Below are 16,998 nucleotides of genomic sequence, written 5' to 3'. Positions count from 1 at the left end.
ACCTAAGGGATTCGTCTATATAACGACTGAGCTACGGAAGTTCATCAGTATATGATCATACCACATCTGCTTTTCATGTGTGGGAGCAATATAAAAAATATATTTTGAAGGCCGTCCATAGCACCAGATTTAAAATGCAAGCATCGTTTTCATCTTCATTTAAAAGAGACCAAGTTACACTTCCGTAGAGGAATACTGAATTAATAAGTAGCAATAAGATGTACTTTTGTTGTAATTGTAATTATAACTGCGCTTTTGTTATATCTTCATAGGTACACATTACTATCGAATATTAATTTATATTTTTCAACAATAAATAATGCTTTATTTTTTCTCTGCCTATGCTTTTATTTTTGTTCACATTTGACCATGATCTCTTGTCTTCCCTCTAAATAGGAAAGAACAAACTGGGGCTGGCGAGGAGGGGAGGGGAATCAAACCATTCCTTGACTCTATGAATCTACATGAATAGTTTTACATAACGTTTTTTTAAGTATTTTGTCAAAAATTTGCAAAATGTTATTTTCATTCTATATATCTAGATTCTGGCGAAAAATGGTACAAATTATAATGAACTTATTTTTTTTTTATGAGCCCAATATTTTTATTCCCTTAAAGTGCCAAATTTCATGCCATTTTCCTGTAAGTGACACTAATTTTGATGTGATTGATGATGCATTCAACTAACTACAGAAAATTCTTATTCATTCAGTAACGATGAAAAATAATTTAATAACATAATAAAAAGCGAATTACTGTCAATAGCCCACTTAAGCTATTATCTAGGCAGCAGTGACGTAGATAAGTGGTATGACTAATCCATGACACACTACTTATAATAAAAGAAAATCTCTTAACTGTGAAGAGCACAAAGAAGCAAAAAAAAAACGTCTAGATTGAAATACGAATAGGAAAGAGGATGCTGATCATAGAAGAGAATAATTGTTGATGAAATTAAAGGCATAGTATACATGAATAAAATAAATTATACTTAAAACTTCGAATCAGTTTAGTACAAATTAGTTACTAGATGTTATTTTGAATAAATCTTCGTTTTATATTCAAAACCTACTGTTGCAAACGGTACATAAATTTAAATTTAAAATGTAAATCATATTCCGATGTCGCTGTTTGTATTTGAGCATGACTAAAATAAGAGATGATAAAATTAGTATTTCAAACTTATGAGCATCAGAATCTTTCATAATTACGAAGCATAAATGGAATCAAAATCCATTTTACGGTTTCTGCAGGAAGAAAGAAATATTTAGCTATCAAAGCGTATATTTAATTCAGTCGCTAGGATGATTTAACATCTGTCCGTCGGTTAAGAAGATCCTAGGTTCGAATTCTGTCTACAAGTTTTTTGTTTTTTTTTTACAAACTTTTTAACTGAAAGTTGAAAAGTGAAACCGTGAGTTACACAGTCTCATACAGACATGGCATCGTCCTACCAGAGGTTGAGGTTTTTAACCCCTCCCCCCCGCCCACAAAACAAACCCCAGAACACATAATACATACAGCTGAATAGACAATGTATTGTCCATCGCTATAGACAATAAACTTACTATAAACTATCAAAACACTGACATTTTTCGATATTTCATACTGAATTTAAATTCAGAATACGCTTTTCTCTATTTAATTCGTTATCTCATAGATATAACGAATTAAATCGAGAATGAATAAAACATATTCATTTAAACTGAAAGTATATACTAAAGTTACAAGTGACCGTCTCTGAGACAGTGGTTAGAGTGCGACAGGGAATTGTGTACCAAAAACCTCTTTAAATATTTTTGATGCTGGACAGCATCAAAAATATTTAAAGAGGTTTTTGGTACACAATTCCAAATGTGAGAGTAGTATTCCAGAATTGGATGAATTTCGAATTTTATATTGAGTTTCTAGCTGGATAGATGAAAAGTAACGTTTTGGACGAAAAAGGATGCCAAGAATTTTGGAACCGAGGATATTTTTTTTCTTTTTTGCAGAAAAAAGACGAATTGTGTTTTGGAAACCGTTAAAAATGACTAGGTTGTTATAGCCCATTGAAGGATAACATGGCGATCAATAATAAACATTTTCTACTACAAGTGCCTTAAAGACACTCGTAGTAGAAAATTATGAAACTTGAGATGTTTGTGTACAGCAAGGTTAGTCGTAGGACTAGGAGGAATGGAGAGTTTCTTCAGCAAAACTGCGAATAGGATTTGAGTTAATAGAAGAAAATCGTTATATACATATATGAGAAAGAGGTGGGGCAAAAAAAGCACTGAATTGATAGGAAAATAGGAAGAGAGAGAGAGAGAGAGAGAGAGCACCCTTTATCATTACATGCAGAGAACGACATGAAGGGAAACTGGCGATCGAATTACGGACAGTGAAAAGAAAATCACAAGAGTAATTTGCTGAGAGGACTTTGAGCAACAGTCCTGGAGATCATCCCACTTGTTCTTCTAATGCCAAAGAATAAAACATTGGGAATGACTCAGGGAGAACTTTCCATACAGATGAAATTTGTGTGAAATTATTATCTGAATTACCAACAGGTTAGGTCAGTTCAACAATCAACAACAATGGGTTCAACGCCAGTAAGTGGCTGATGCTATTTTGATACGATTCTTCCACTGCATTCTATTTTGTACAAGATGATTTAGTTTGTGTATAGAGTTTCCGCACCATTTGACAATATCATTGCCCCATTCTCTGTTTGGTCTTTCTCTTTTGTTCTTTCCTTCAATCATCTCAAACAGCAGCGTTTTTAATTTTCTCTCATCGTTCATTCTACATATATGGCCAAATAGACGTAGTTTCCTTTTGATTATTTTCTGGATCAGGTTTTCTTTTGGTTGTATTCGTTTATAGATTTCCTCATTATTCACTTTCTGAATCAAGCTTATTCTCAAGATCTTCCTCTCGAATGCTAATATCCTCCTTTCAGATTCTCTCAGGAGTACCCAGGCCTCATATCCATAGAGCATGCTGCTGAAGATACAGATTTCTATAATACGCAGTTTAGTATGTATCTTTATAGCTCGGCTCTTCCATATTTTGTCCATGGCGTTTAAGATAGTTGTTGCTCTGGCTATTCTAATTTTTACCTCTTTTTTTGGGTCCAAGTCATGCGTCATGTGGCATACAATATATGTGAAGTGTTCCACATTTTCCAGTTGAACCCATCTATGGTAACTTTGTTCAGTAACTCCTGTTGTCCGAATATCATTGTTTTAGTTTTTTCGAAATTGACATTTAGTCCATATCTTTTTCCTTCTGCGTATAGTGTTTGCAATGTCCGTTCCAGCCTTGGTGCGTCTTCTTCAATCAGGAAGATGTCATCTGGAAAGCAGAGGTAGTTTATTCTCATGTCATTTATTGAAATTCCTCCACCTTCTTCTTCAATCTTATCTAGTGTTCTTCCCAGATGTGTGATGAAGATGACTGGTGATATTCGGTCCCCTTGTCTTGTGCCTTAACTAGTGGCAAACCAATCTCCAGTCACGCCTGCCATCCTGACTGTTGCTTGTGCTTGGCCGGAAGGAGAGCTGATTAATAAAATGTCTACAGTACTGGATGAGTGGAGAGGATTGCCGCGTATGCTGGTTTGTAGATGAACAGTTGGCTTCAGGTCATAGCTTACAGCAAATACTTTACTTCTATTTCAATTTGCTTAGTGCAGTTAGAAAAAGGGATCCAGATGAAATTTTTGACATTAAAGTCACCACATTTATCAAAAGTAAGATTGCTGGAAATCAAGCTTCAAAATCAGAGCGACTTTCAGAACTGTGGGAGCGATAGCTACAGCGGAATGAATGACATATTTCAGATAGGAAATCTTAAGCCACAGTAGGTTAAAAAGAGGATATTTAAGATTAGGCATCCTCTGGCACGGAATTACAGATCACACAAAATCATATTCGCTGCCCTTGCGGAAGAAGGAGAATCATACAGAATAAAGTTTCCACAGTTAATGTGGGCGGTGTTTTTGTCACTGTAATTTTGCATTGCTTCAGAAAGACGATCAGATTTGGATGCTTATAATTGATGGTATGCGTAAGTCATATTCGTGTTTATGTCGGTAAAGAGGCGTGGAAGAGATTTTTGTAATTTGTTTTAATTTCTGCCCGAGTTTTTGAGCGAGGTTTGTTTTCTTTATTATGTCCTCAGTGACACCATATCTATTTTAGTCTACTGTCATAGTGATGATTCAGAGGTGAAATAAAGAACAGTGAGACCCTTGGTAAGTGGAGATAAAATCTTAGTTATGTTTCTCATTACAGAGAACATCCAGTTTCCATAGGGAACATAACTAAGATTTTATTTACGTGGAGATAAAATCTTAGTTATCTAAAATCTATACAGAGAACATCCAGTCCCCCTCCCTCACAATTAGTACTAATAGCTGCGGAATTATGCTCCAGTTGCCAGAAACAGCACTGTTGCTGATATTTATTCACGGAATTAATAAATTCATAGAATTCACGGAATAAAGTATTTTTGAAATTTATGAAAAACCAGTCGCTTTATTCAGTTTATAAAGCAGAACTACTGGCATTTTAAAGTGAAGGAAATGCTTCTTGAGAAAGGGATTGAGAAAAACTGAAAAGTGTAACAGGTGGCATTTAATTGTGCAAGTTAGCGCTCAATCATCCAATCCCTAGCCTAGATTTTTTTCTTTCTTTTTTTTCTATATATATTTTTTGCATGTCTCATGAAGAGAATCTGTGCTACATCATATCAGCAAGAGTCTCTGTAACTAGCTCAGTCGGTACGCAAGACCAAGGTTTGAATCACGTTCATTATCTGAAGAATGTGTATCATTTTTAAAACGAAGGCAAGTTAACCAGTCTCATACGAAAATGACAGATTTTTTTTTCCGGGATAGGGGGAGTGTGGAAACTTTTTTTTCACCTCACAAAGCAGGCAAGCAAGCTAGAGAATAATGAAGCACACACATAGAAGAGATAGGTGTGTGCGTGCGTGCGTGTGTGTGTGTGTGTGTGTGTGTGTGTGTGTGTGTGTGGCGGGGGGGGGTTATACCATGGATGGGGACCTCATCCATGGTATAACATTATTTAGGTTTGCATGAAGTCAAATTATTGAGTCATTACAAAAAGATTTTTTTAAGATCTGCAATAATTTTTCTTGAGTTATTGTTTGGTTTGAGATGTTAACAAAAATATAAATTACTGATATATTTCTGATATTTAAATCTTTGAAGTGACACTATAATTACTGAATAGAATATGGTATTTATGTACTATCCTTTGCTTTGAACGGAACGCTTATCTGTTTATTCTTTTCTCGGAAGAACATGGGAATTTGCAAAACGAGTGTAGCTGTCTTCAGCGACACAGAAAAATTTTTCTGTCTGGTTACTGCGAGCTTCAGAATCGTGCGTGTGTGTGTGTGTGTGTGGCGGGGGGGGGTTATACCATGGATGGGGACCTCATCCATGGTATAACATTATTTAGGTTTGCATGAAGTCAAATTATTGAGTCATTACAAAAAGATTTTTTTAAGATCTGCAATAATTTTTCTTGAGTTATTGTTTGGTTTGAGATGTTAACAAAAATATAAATTACTGATATATTTCTGATATTTAAATCTTTGAAGTGACACTATAATTACTGAATAGAATATGGTATTTATGTACTATCCTTTGCTTTGAACGGAACGCTTATCTGTTTATTCTTTTCTCGGAAGAACATGGGAATTTGCAAAACGAGTGTAGCTGTCTTCAGCGACACAGAAAAATTTTTCTGTCTGGTTACTGCGAGCTTCAGAATATTAAACTATCGCTTGTTTTCATGCACCTCGACCTCGTGAATGAATCAGACACAATCATATCAATATGGGGTGTTCAACTCTTTGATAAGTGTTAACAGCAGAATAACTGCCACGGTCAATGTTCAAGTGATCTGACTCATTCAGTAATGTCTTACTATATTCTACATCAGTTCTAAGTTATCTCTCACAGGAAATGATAAATGCAATAGTTGTGAATTGCTTTTCGTATTTACGCGATAATGCATCGCCCATGATAGTGAAGATTCTATCAGAGATGTGCTAATTTTTTACGCTACAAAACTAGTTAAGCAATCAAATAATTAAAATAGTGCAATTTAAAAGTAATAGAAAATATTACTTTTAAATTGCTTTATCTGTTTTTACCATTAATTCAGATAATCATGGCTAATAATATGCAGATATATGGAGTGGGATAAAGAAGTAATTTTCTTCTGAACATGTATATACTAGGAATATTTTCTACTTTTTGAAAGTCATGTAATCCCTCTAAATATCCTTGAAGTCACACGATTTCGATTATCGTGACTCATGTATAACTGATATTCATAAACAAAGATATCGATAAGATGACTCTTCTGAATCAACAGTTTTAATTTTTATTTTTATACTACAAGCATAGATTCGCTAACGGACACAATGAATGCTATTAAAAGTTAACCGAATTACGTGTTTGTACATAAAAACTGAAGTCAATGAAAATGAAAAAAAAGTAAAAAAAAATTAACAGAACTGAAAATAAATAAAATACATTAGTATACGAAACCAAAGGTGTTTAAAATGAACATCAAAAGGCAATGCAAGAAGAATTAGAAACATTCCAGGATGGTAAGGGTATTGCAGAACGCCGTTTGCCTTTAAAAAGAGTTCCACAAAGAGACTTTGGAGAGTGAGAAACTGCCGTTTGTTGATATTCCGCAATTGTTGAATGACAGAAACAGCGATGCCGAATCATAGCTGACGTTATTCAGCTGGGAAACAGTCAGTACTGTTTCAAATTTCTTTTGATGTGGTAAAGGTGATTATTATTATTAAAAATCGAATACCTGCATGATTGTTTTAGAATTAATGTTTACCTCTATCAGAAAAAAATACTGCATGCGTATCTTACTCTTTTTATTTTCTTCGTATCTCATGACACATAAGGTCAAGATTCGTTCTGCATCATTACCTTTGTTTTATCAAATAATTTTGCGGCGGCTGCTGCTCTCAGGCAGCCATTGTTCTTTCTTTTTCTGTCATTCTCTGCAGTTAGTTTAGGCTTTCCTTTTTCCTTCCGAGATTCATGTCAAAGTTACCATTGGAATCCCTCCCCTGTCCATTCTCATTTTCCCCTGTACATGTCCAATCCATTTCCAATCAGTCTTTTTTTTTATTATTTCACTGGTGATATACTTTTTTATTTTTATTTTTATTTTCGCTAAGTCCGTTTATAGTTTATATAATTCTCAATTTGTTATACGTAGGGACAAAATGTTTTTAATATTCTGAACCCCCCCCCCCCACACACATTTTTGTTTGAAAACTATTAACTTAGCTTCCTTTTTCTTCTTTCTTGATCAATTTCCATTCTCTGATCCATATAATAATACACCCTTAACAATGCTATTGAATATCTGGTTTTATTATACTATTTCGATGATTTCCGTATATTATTCTATCTTCTGAAAGTAGATAGAATAGTACAGCAATCCCTCGATTAATGCGTGCGTCTCCGATTAGTGCGTCATTTTTTTTTTTTTTTTTTGCTTTACACAAATTCGATTAGTGAGCCTATATACATCTTAAAAATAAATGTTACAAAGTTAAAAATTTTTCTGTCTATACATTTTTTATGGCTAACTATTTAAAAAAAATCACTCACCAGGGATGAATAATTTAGTTACCGATTTAAAACGTTTTACAAAGTTATTTTTTTAATAGCATCGTATGTTCCAAATCGCCAAAATTCATGTCGTCTGCTAATTACATAGCATTTTGCTGATAATATCTCGTGTTGGTCATATCTTCCTTGTATTTTTCATTTTAAAGTATTTTCCTAACCTTTCATCATGAGTAAAGGAATTAGTGAGCAAAAAAGTGGAAGTGTGAAAATGATTCGAAAAGTAATCTCATTGGAAAACAAACTTGTAATAATAAAGAAAATTGAACAAGGCGAATCCAGAGCAAAGATAATACAAGAACACAAAAATGGGTGAATCAACTATAAGAGCAATTTTAAGCAAAGCTGCTGAATACAAAGAGAAAGGTAATGCTGCTTCAAGCTCATCATGCATGCACTCGAAATCAAAGTATTATAATGATTGAATTAGAGAGACTTCTTTCTACATGGATCGAATATTGTAACCAAAAACGGATCCCGCTAAGCGCTGACCTTATTAAATCAAAAGCATTAAATCTCTTTACAACCTCGGAAGAAATGACTAACAGTGATGGAAAAGAAGAAGAATTCCATGCTAGTGCTGGTGGTTGGAGCGTTTCAAAAAGAGAAATAGCCTATATTGTTCTAATCACAGGCGAAGCTGCAAGTGCAGATAAGGAGGTGGCCGCAAATTATCCAGAGATTTGAAGAAAATTGTGGAAGAACGGGACTATTGTGACCAACAAATATTTAATGTCGATGAAATCGGTCTTTTTTGGAAGCGAATGCCTTCCGAGACTTTTCTGGCCAAATCAGAGAAATCTCAGCCTGGTTATAAAGCCGCAAAGTCGAATGAAATTACTGCTAGCAATATGCGAGCCGTTTGGAAGCACATTTTTCCATATTGTGCAATTGTGCAAATGACTTTAGAGGCTTTTCAAATGAATTTAAGTTAATTAAATCTCATTCTGAGAAATTGGATAATTCGGACCTGCTAAATTTAGATGCACAGCGGGAAGATCCTGAAGAATATAAAGAAGATTTAATCATTGATAGTCAGCACAAAGAGATTTCACACAAACAATTTTAAAATATTTTTCGTACAATCGAAGTTTTTAAGCAGCAATGCGTAGAGGCTGACCCTGATGAAGAGAGAAGCAGTAAAATTTGTAGAAGTAGTAGAAGAGGCAAATAGGGGTCATACCGTCAGTTGTATGAAAAGAAGAAACAGAATGCCCGCCAAATTCCTCAGCTCAATTCTTTGTTAAGAAGTAGAATAATAAATTTGTATTCTGAATATGTTTTATTGCCTTTAAGCTTCATGGTTTCCTTTAACTAGGCCCTGAGATATAGTCTAATTCAAAGATTCGATTAATGCGCTTATTTTAAAGAACGCATTAGGCGCACTAATCGAGGGATTGCTGTATTTTCTTTTGCCAATCTTTGTATTATATTCTTGCCAGTCCTCCTTCAGTATTAACATTAGTTCCCAAGTATGTAAAATTCTTAACTTCTACTGCATGTTGGTTTAAATTTCTTTCTAGCACTATTTAAGAATTTGTTTTATTCATATGTTGTTGGTTCAACATTTTTAGCACTTTTATACAAGGCTTCTTATTTGCTTGTATATCACTGTATTTTGATTATATTAAAACTCTCTCTCTCTCTCTCTCTCTCTCTCTCATTTTAATTTTAAAATTAAAAAGAATTTTAATTTCATGATATTCTTTTACGAGATTCTAGGTTTTTGTCGATAACCAATATTTGTTTACTTTTCTTCCTTTCTTAGTAAACAGTTTCTTGCTGACTCATTATACGCTATCCTAATTTTTCCTATTTCCTATGATCTGGATTTTCTTCTTTCTCGTTTCCTAGTTTCCCATTCTCCAAAATTTGAAATCGATTCTAAATCATAACAGTATATAATATAATCTGCCTGTTATAAAATCTAGAATGCGCACGATTCAAATAAAAAAAAAGGCTTTTATTTATTTTATTAGATATAAATCAGATCCTTTCTACCTGAATCTTGAGAATTTTAGATTTTATGACAGACAGATTATGAAAAACAACTACGAATATAACTCGTATGAAGCCGAGTTAGCCAGTGTCCAAAGAAGATGATATCTTCCACATCCTTAAAAACCGCAGTTTCTCCTCACAAAACAGACAAATCGGCAGATGAATATACCCAGTTGTAACATATTTATTATCGCCTAATGGCTTGAACTGAGCTGTTTGTTTAATTCTACATAACTGCAATCCAAGTGTAATCACTCTTCCTTTTTTATTCTAAAATAATTCCTGAGTAAACGAACGAAGTGGGAGCAAGAATTAAAAATTGAGTGCAGGCTCGGATACATTTTAGGTTGAGATGATTTAAAGGAGAATGCTGTCAAAAAATCAGCTTTATCTTTAGATGAAGCTACATAGCTACGCCAGCAAGAAGTGGAGAACAATGAGACTAGAGACAAGCACGATTATCGTTTAAACAGAAAAAAAACGATGATTATTCTGCGAGAGAAGTTTCATACCAGAATTACTCAAAAAGCGATGTAAAATAATATAGTACAAAGTCCAGTTTTTCAAAAGAATGTTTTCTATTTTTCTCACAGTGGATTACTCTTCCTTTTTTTCTTTTAAAATAATTCCTAAGTAGACGAATTAAGTGACAGCAAGAAGAAAAAAAAGCTAATTTCCGAAATGATTTTAAAAAATAAAAATAAAAAATAAGAGTTTTTGGCTGGACCTCTTCCCGATGGCTGACCAGCTTTTAAAAATGTCAAAAGGGGGAGCATCTTAACACCTTTCTGCTCCCTACGAGCAAGAAACAGAGATTAAGTGTATTTTTCTTTTGCTATATGTTTGTGATATGATATTTCAACTGTAGGTAACAGCAAGCTTTAACAAGACAGTTATCGATTACAATACGTTAATTATTTCGTTCTCTTCTGAAAAGGAAATTGTCGCCCACGTAGCTGGTCGAGTGGACAGTGTATCAGCCAAAAAAACAAGCTAGATTCCAAGCTCGCCGTGGATCTTTTGTGAGTTTTAGGAGAAAGGTGAATTTCATCATCCGAATCACGACCACCAGCCTGCTAATTAGAGGTGTATGAAGTGCATGAAAAAGTTCCATGTACAATTTTAGCCTAGAGAGCAAAATTTCAACAACAAAAAAAAAAATAACTATTAGCACCCAGATACTAATGTATTATATCATTTAAAAAAATCCAAATTTTCATTAAGCTACATTGAGCTGATCCCCACGGGTTTATTTTCCATTTTTCAGAATAAAGGGAATGAATTTAGTTTAAAATTCAAATATATAATATTATATATAGAAGCGTAACTTTGTTAATATACAGTGATCCACGAAATCATAGTACAGGTATCCCTTGATTAACACGATTAATTAATCCCTCGATGTTACCGCGTCTATCAAAATCACGTTAATCAAATATAATAATCAATGGTAAAAATTATAATTCGTCCATGATCGATTACTGTATTAATAATTTTTTTATGAGGTACTCCTTTAGGAAAGATAAAAAACGAATGCAAATTAAATGTTTCATAAATGCTTGTACCTACATTAGTTATTGCAATTTTTTATCATAAAAGTTATCAAGTGTCGTTTGAACAGTTTTAGTTTTTTCTTATCGGCATAAATTCTATGATAACAAGCAAAATGACTCGGCAAACAAGCATTCTTTGATTGAAATCTGAAGCCATATCCATTACTTGCTGCTTAAGCGATTCTAAACTGCGAAATATTCCATCCGGTTCTTCGATTGTTATCTCCTTTGGAACCTCACCTTCATATACCATTTTTTCGTTGTCTTCATATGCGAGTTGTTCAATTTCAAGAAGATCGTTGTCACTGAAATCTTTTGAGTTTGAATCCAATAATTCTTCAACATCTTCTGCATCAACACCATCAAAACCAAAGTCTTCACCAATTGCAACGATTTCTTCAACCACGTTGTTCACAGGATTTTGAAAAGTCATTATCACATTCTGGAAGAATGTTTTTCCAAAGAGATCTCATGCAGCTAAAAAAGACTTACTCCCACGACTCATGAATGTTTTCAATTGCATGTTTAATGTTAAAATTTTTGGAAAATTCTTATAGCGTAATTCGCATTTTCTCCAGTTGTTTCTGCTGCTTTGAGAATGTCTTTTTTAAGAAAGTAGGCTTTGAAAGTTGCAATGAAGCCTATGTCAATGGGTTGTAGCAATGATGTCATATTTGGTAGAAAAAATAAAATTTTCACATCACACAAATCATTAACAGAATTTGGATGACCAGGATTTGCGTTATCTAAACACAAAGTTCTGCTGTATATTTTAAATACACCCAAACAATTGATGCTTGTAATATACCCACTCTTATGCTTAATGGGAGGAATGATGTCATCTGCTTACGACTTTCCTTCTCTCGGCGAGGAAACACTCCTCGATGCTTGCATGTTTTTGCGTGCTAAATTTAAAGGCGCGTTAATCAAAATCTTGACACGTATATCAAGGGATTGTCGCAATTAATTTCGCTGCGTTAATCAAATCCCGCGTTAAGCAAAACCGCGTTAAGCAAGGGATACCTGTACAAGTAATGGGAGAGCGTCTCTTATTACATAAAAAAAAAAAAAAAAACAGAAATGGCGTACGTCTTGTTATGTCGAAAGCATGCAACTCCTCAAGTAATGGTCAATGATAAGCCTTTGAGTTATTCACACTAATTAACTTTCTTAGAAATTAAAAAAAAAAATGGTAATATATGACTAGTATCTGTCAATAGCTGCTTTTAATGCTATACTACCTCACTTCGATAGTGGACAAGGCCAGTTACTTCAGATCGATGTGTGAAGCAAACAAATCTAATATATAATTAATTATCAATATTAAGCAGAATGTAAAATTAGCTAGAACTAAATTATTTACTATTAGCTTCTAAATCTAAAACAAATCTCACGAAATGGCATTATGGATAAGGAACCAATTTATTTATAAAACACTGCTTAATCTAAGCAACTGATACTCTACGCCAAAATTATTTTCCTGCAAAGATTTTCAGTTTACCCTCGACATCTACAGGAAATCGATATAGATGTTGCTCAATCATATGATAGCGACTTCCTGTATTCCTAGATTTGCTACAGTGTTGTTATTGCCCGAGGCAGTTATTGAAGCAGACGTTGGCCTTCCCATGGCTAGCATTCTTACCTAACAATACAGGAAATCAGTCTATGTAGCAATTTACTGCCTATGTGTAAACGGATAATTAAGCTAGAGAATTTTAGCACACTATCCTACTTCCTTTTAAAACTGAATAGGATAATCAAAAGAAGAAGAATCACACAATTCATGAAAAAGCAGTTATTTTTTATGAATATCTAAGATTTCAGTAATGCTTTCTGCACTGTATATATTACCAACGATAAACTGCTATGCTTGATCTCAATATTGCTGATTAACCGAAAGCCTAGATTTAAAATTTTATTGTAATACTAGGGAGCACTCATATAACTTATTTTTGTTCATTATTGTTGAAATACTTTCTTATGTATTTCATTTATCTATATTTAATAAATTAAATCATTTTATCAGCAGGATTTATAAAGATCAGGTACTATACAAAAAGAACCCGTAAGTAGGGTTTACGTCTGGCAGTATGCTCCGGTATGCTGTATTGGTTCTTTATGAGTTGCTAAGTGCCATGAGGATTTTTCTAGTCAATGCAATTTAAGTGAAAACATTGTTTACATGAAACTGAGATTGTTGTTCAGTTTTTAATTCTACCGACAATGAACTTAATAAGCCTATTTACGTGGAAAGAAATTTCAAAAACATAGGTCTCCAGGTTTAAAAAAAATTTAAGTAAATTTTGTATGCTAAATAAATATTTGCTAATTTACTTTTGTTCTTCAAGTGTATTATTTTCCGAGAACTTTCAAACTATTTCTTACGATTTCCTAACTTCAGCAGCTTACTCAATAAATGTTTTCATTGATTGCGTAAAGAAAAAAGCACATATATCGTTATCGTATATTAGCACGAGAGGTTGCAAAACCTATAGCATATCAGTGCCGTGTGTGGGAAGAAGTATCACTAGTATACCGATCAAATATCTGTTAGTTATCTAAGTCAGTCAACAACCAAAATTCCACAACCTCCTCCTCTTACAGATAAGCCATTCTGCAAACAATGATAGGCACTTTATTTATTTAGTATTTCATACTATAATTAGCCGATCAACGTCCTTGTCTTATCATGAAACATGTGAATGTAAACTGAAGCCACAAAGTTCGAAATACAGTCAACTGTTGCAACTGTAGAAGCGAAGAAAAACAATTCATTCCCCGATTAAAAAAAAAAAAAAAAAATATATATATATATATATATATATATTTGTAGTATCCCTTGCTGAACGCGGTACTTATACAACGCGGTTTCGATATAAGACGGTCTACAAACTATAGACCTCTATCTTTTCATATATTTTTCAACGCGCGACTTAAAAATCAAATTTTATCGTTAAATTTGTGTCTACCCGTATCGCGCATGTAGATAACTAACTTGATACCAAGCTATTTTAAACCTGGTTTTATATATATATATACACAGGTAACCCACGTATAACGCGATATTTATACAACACGGTTTCGATATAACGCGGTCTACAAATTGTAGTATCCCTTGCTGAACGCGGTACTTATACAACGCGGTTTCGATATAAGACGGTCTACAAACTGTAGACCTCTATCTTTTCATATATTTTTCAACGCGCGACTTAAAAATCAAATTTTATCGTTAAATTTGTGTCTGCCCGTATCGCGCATGTAGTTATAAGTAGCGAATTTATATTAGGGGAAATACCCTTTAGCACACATGTACGTCAATTGTTTACCCTATAAAGTGCTTATTGTTGAAAATTGTCTTCGTTTTCTGCCGAAAAAGCGCGTTAAAAATCATAAGTGTGTTCATTTCAAGCTGAGCACTTTATTATTTGGTGAGTTACATACAATATGTAATGCACGCCTTAGAGAGCTTTTGCGATATGGTTGACAACGAAATTAGTGAATTAATTGATGGGGGGGAATAGATTTAAATGAGGAGGAACAATTAATAGATGACGTCGAAATGAGGAGTGTTCTGCCGAAGATTCTGATTGCGATGAATCCGTTAAAGAATTCAGTTTAAAGAAATTAGCAGAAGGATTGAACTTGGCAAGAAAGTTATTTTATGGATAATGATCACTCAATGGAGCGCTCCGGAAAATTCACGAGACAATTGGATATTTGTTTAGCTCCGTATTATGAACTTAATAAAAAACTGCAGCAGAGTGGGAAGCAAGGTCTTATTACTGACTTCTTGATAACTAAGCCAGCCGAAGTATGCAATGAGAATTATGCAAATGATGTTCAAGAGATTTCAAGTGATGATGATAAGGTCACTCGTAAATAAAGATCTACGAAATGTTAGTTTTGAAAACAGTGATGACGATTAAATTATGTACTTTATTTTATTTTGCCTAAAGCATTTTATGCATTATAAGCAATGAAGTTTACGTACAATTTACATTTTAATAAGTGTACACTATGTATTTTGTTTCATAGTTTATGTTTTCTTAACTTACATAAATTACCTGAATTAAATAAAAATATTTTTTTGTTGGATATGCCATTGTTTATATAATCTTTAAAAAAAAAACGATTTCGGAACCTAACCCTACTTTTTCTATGTGATCTGAGTCTCGCATAACGCGATTTATATAACGCAGCCTTTCTATGTAACCTAACATCCGCGTTATACGAGGGTTATCCCTGTGTGTGTGTGTGTGTGTGTGTGTTTAGAAAGATATTTAATGACTAAAAAACCGAGAATTAATTAAAAGCTTTAATGATAAAAAACACAACTAGTTTCGGCTTTTTACAGCCTTCATCAGGTATCTTTTTAGGAAGAGGACAATAATAAAAACTGAAGATTCTTAAAAACTGTGAAGCACAGATAAATTGCAGTACATAATTGAAATAAAAAAACGTTGTATTAACATTTAAGTTGTTCTATTTTACGTGCCATTGTTTGTTGTATGCGTGGTAGTGAATAACAGTACTGAATAACAGCAGGGATGGATTCCTCTATCTTTCTTTGAAATTCATCATGGCAGCGGAAAATGTTTTCGGATTTATCCCAGGAAATTGAGTGACCTTGAAAATCGTCATGAGGATTGTTAGAGAAGAGAATGTGGTTGGATAAGGCACTGGCATGTGATCTTTTATAGGAGATGTCTCTTTTATGTTCCTCCATACGAAGTTCAATAGACTTATTAGTTTGACCATAATTAGGAACATTACAGTCACACCATAGTTTATATAAGCCAGGATATTTCAGAATGTGATGCTTAGGCTTAGGATGGCTTATAAGAGATCGGATGTTTGGAAGTGTAGTGAATAACGTCCTGATGTTGTACTTCTTAAGGACTTTAGCCAATTTTTTGGAGACCGAACTGATGTATGGGATTGAGATACTACCTTTAAAATTGGCAGTTTCTGTATTGCGGTGCCTAAGAGGATCTATAAGAAATTTCTTAATGTTTTTTTTCTATAATATTCATTTTGTTCAAAGACATGTGAGAGGTGATTAATTTATTTTTGAAGTTCATCTGGATCGTTTAAAAGAGAGCGTGCTCTGTGTCCCAAGGTGGAAATAGTTCCGCATTTTTATGGTGGAAATGATGAGAAAGATTGTGAAGATATCTAATAGTATGCGTTGGTTTTCTGTACATAGAGATTCTAAATTTTCCAGAGCAGCGTGAAAGTTTTATATCCAGGAATGGTAGGGAGTTTTCATGTTCTAGTTCGGCTGTGAATTTTATTGGATGTTGGTTATTGAGATGATGAAGAAAATCCATGAGAGAGTTTTTGCCGTGACTCCATATAATAAAAATGTCATCTACATAACGCTTCCAAACTTTTGGTTTAAACGAAAAGGACGATATAGCTCTTGTTTCGAAGTCCTCAAGGTAAGTATTCGCCAGAATAGGGGATAAAGGGTTCCCCATCGCCAAGCCCTGGTTCTGTTTATGGATGGTGTCTTGATATCGGAAGTAGCCAGATTGAACGCAATGCTTTAATAAAGCAAACATTTTTTTGGATAATTTATCCTTTAGTAATATTAATACTTCTTCAGTTGGTACATTTGTAAATAATGAAATAATATCTAAACTGGCTATAATATCATTCTCGTTAATGGATATATCTTTTGTATGTGATACAAAGTCTATGGTGTTGTTGATGAACGATGAATACTTATTAGAGAAAGACTTGAGGTAT

Source organism: Typopeltis vanoorti, chromosome 21, assembly GCF_054136105.1.
Source record: "Typopeltis vanoorti isolate ZY-2024b chromosome 21, IOZ_Tvanoo_1.0, whole genome shotgun sequence".
Classification (NCBI taxonomy): domain Eukaryota; kingdom Metazoa; phylum Arthropoda; class Arachnida; order Uropygi; family Thelyphonidae; genus Typopeltis; species Typopeltis vanoorti.
Note: the sequence above shows the minus strand (reverse complement) of the source record.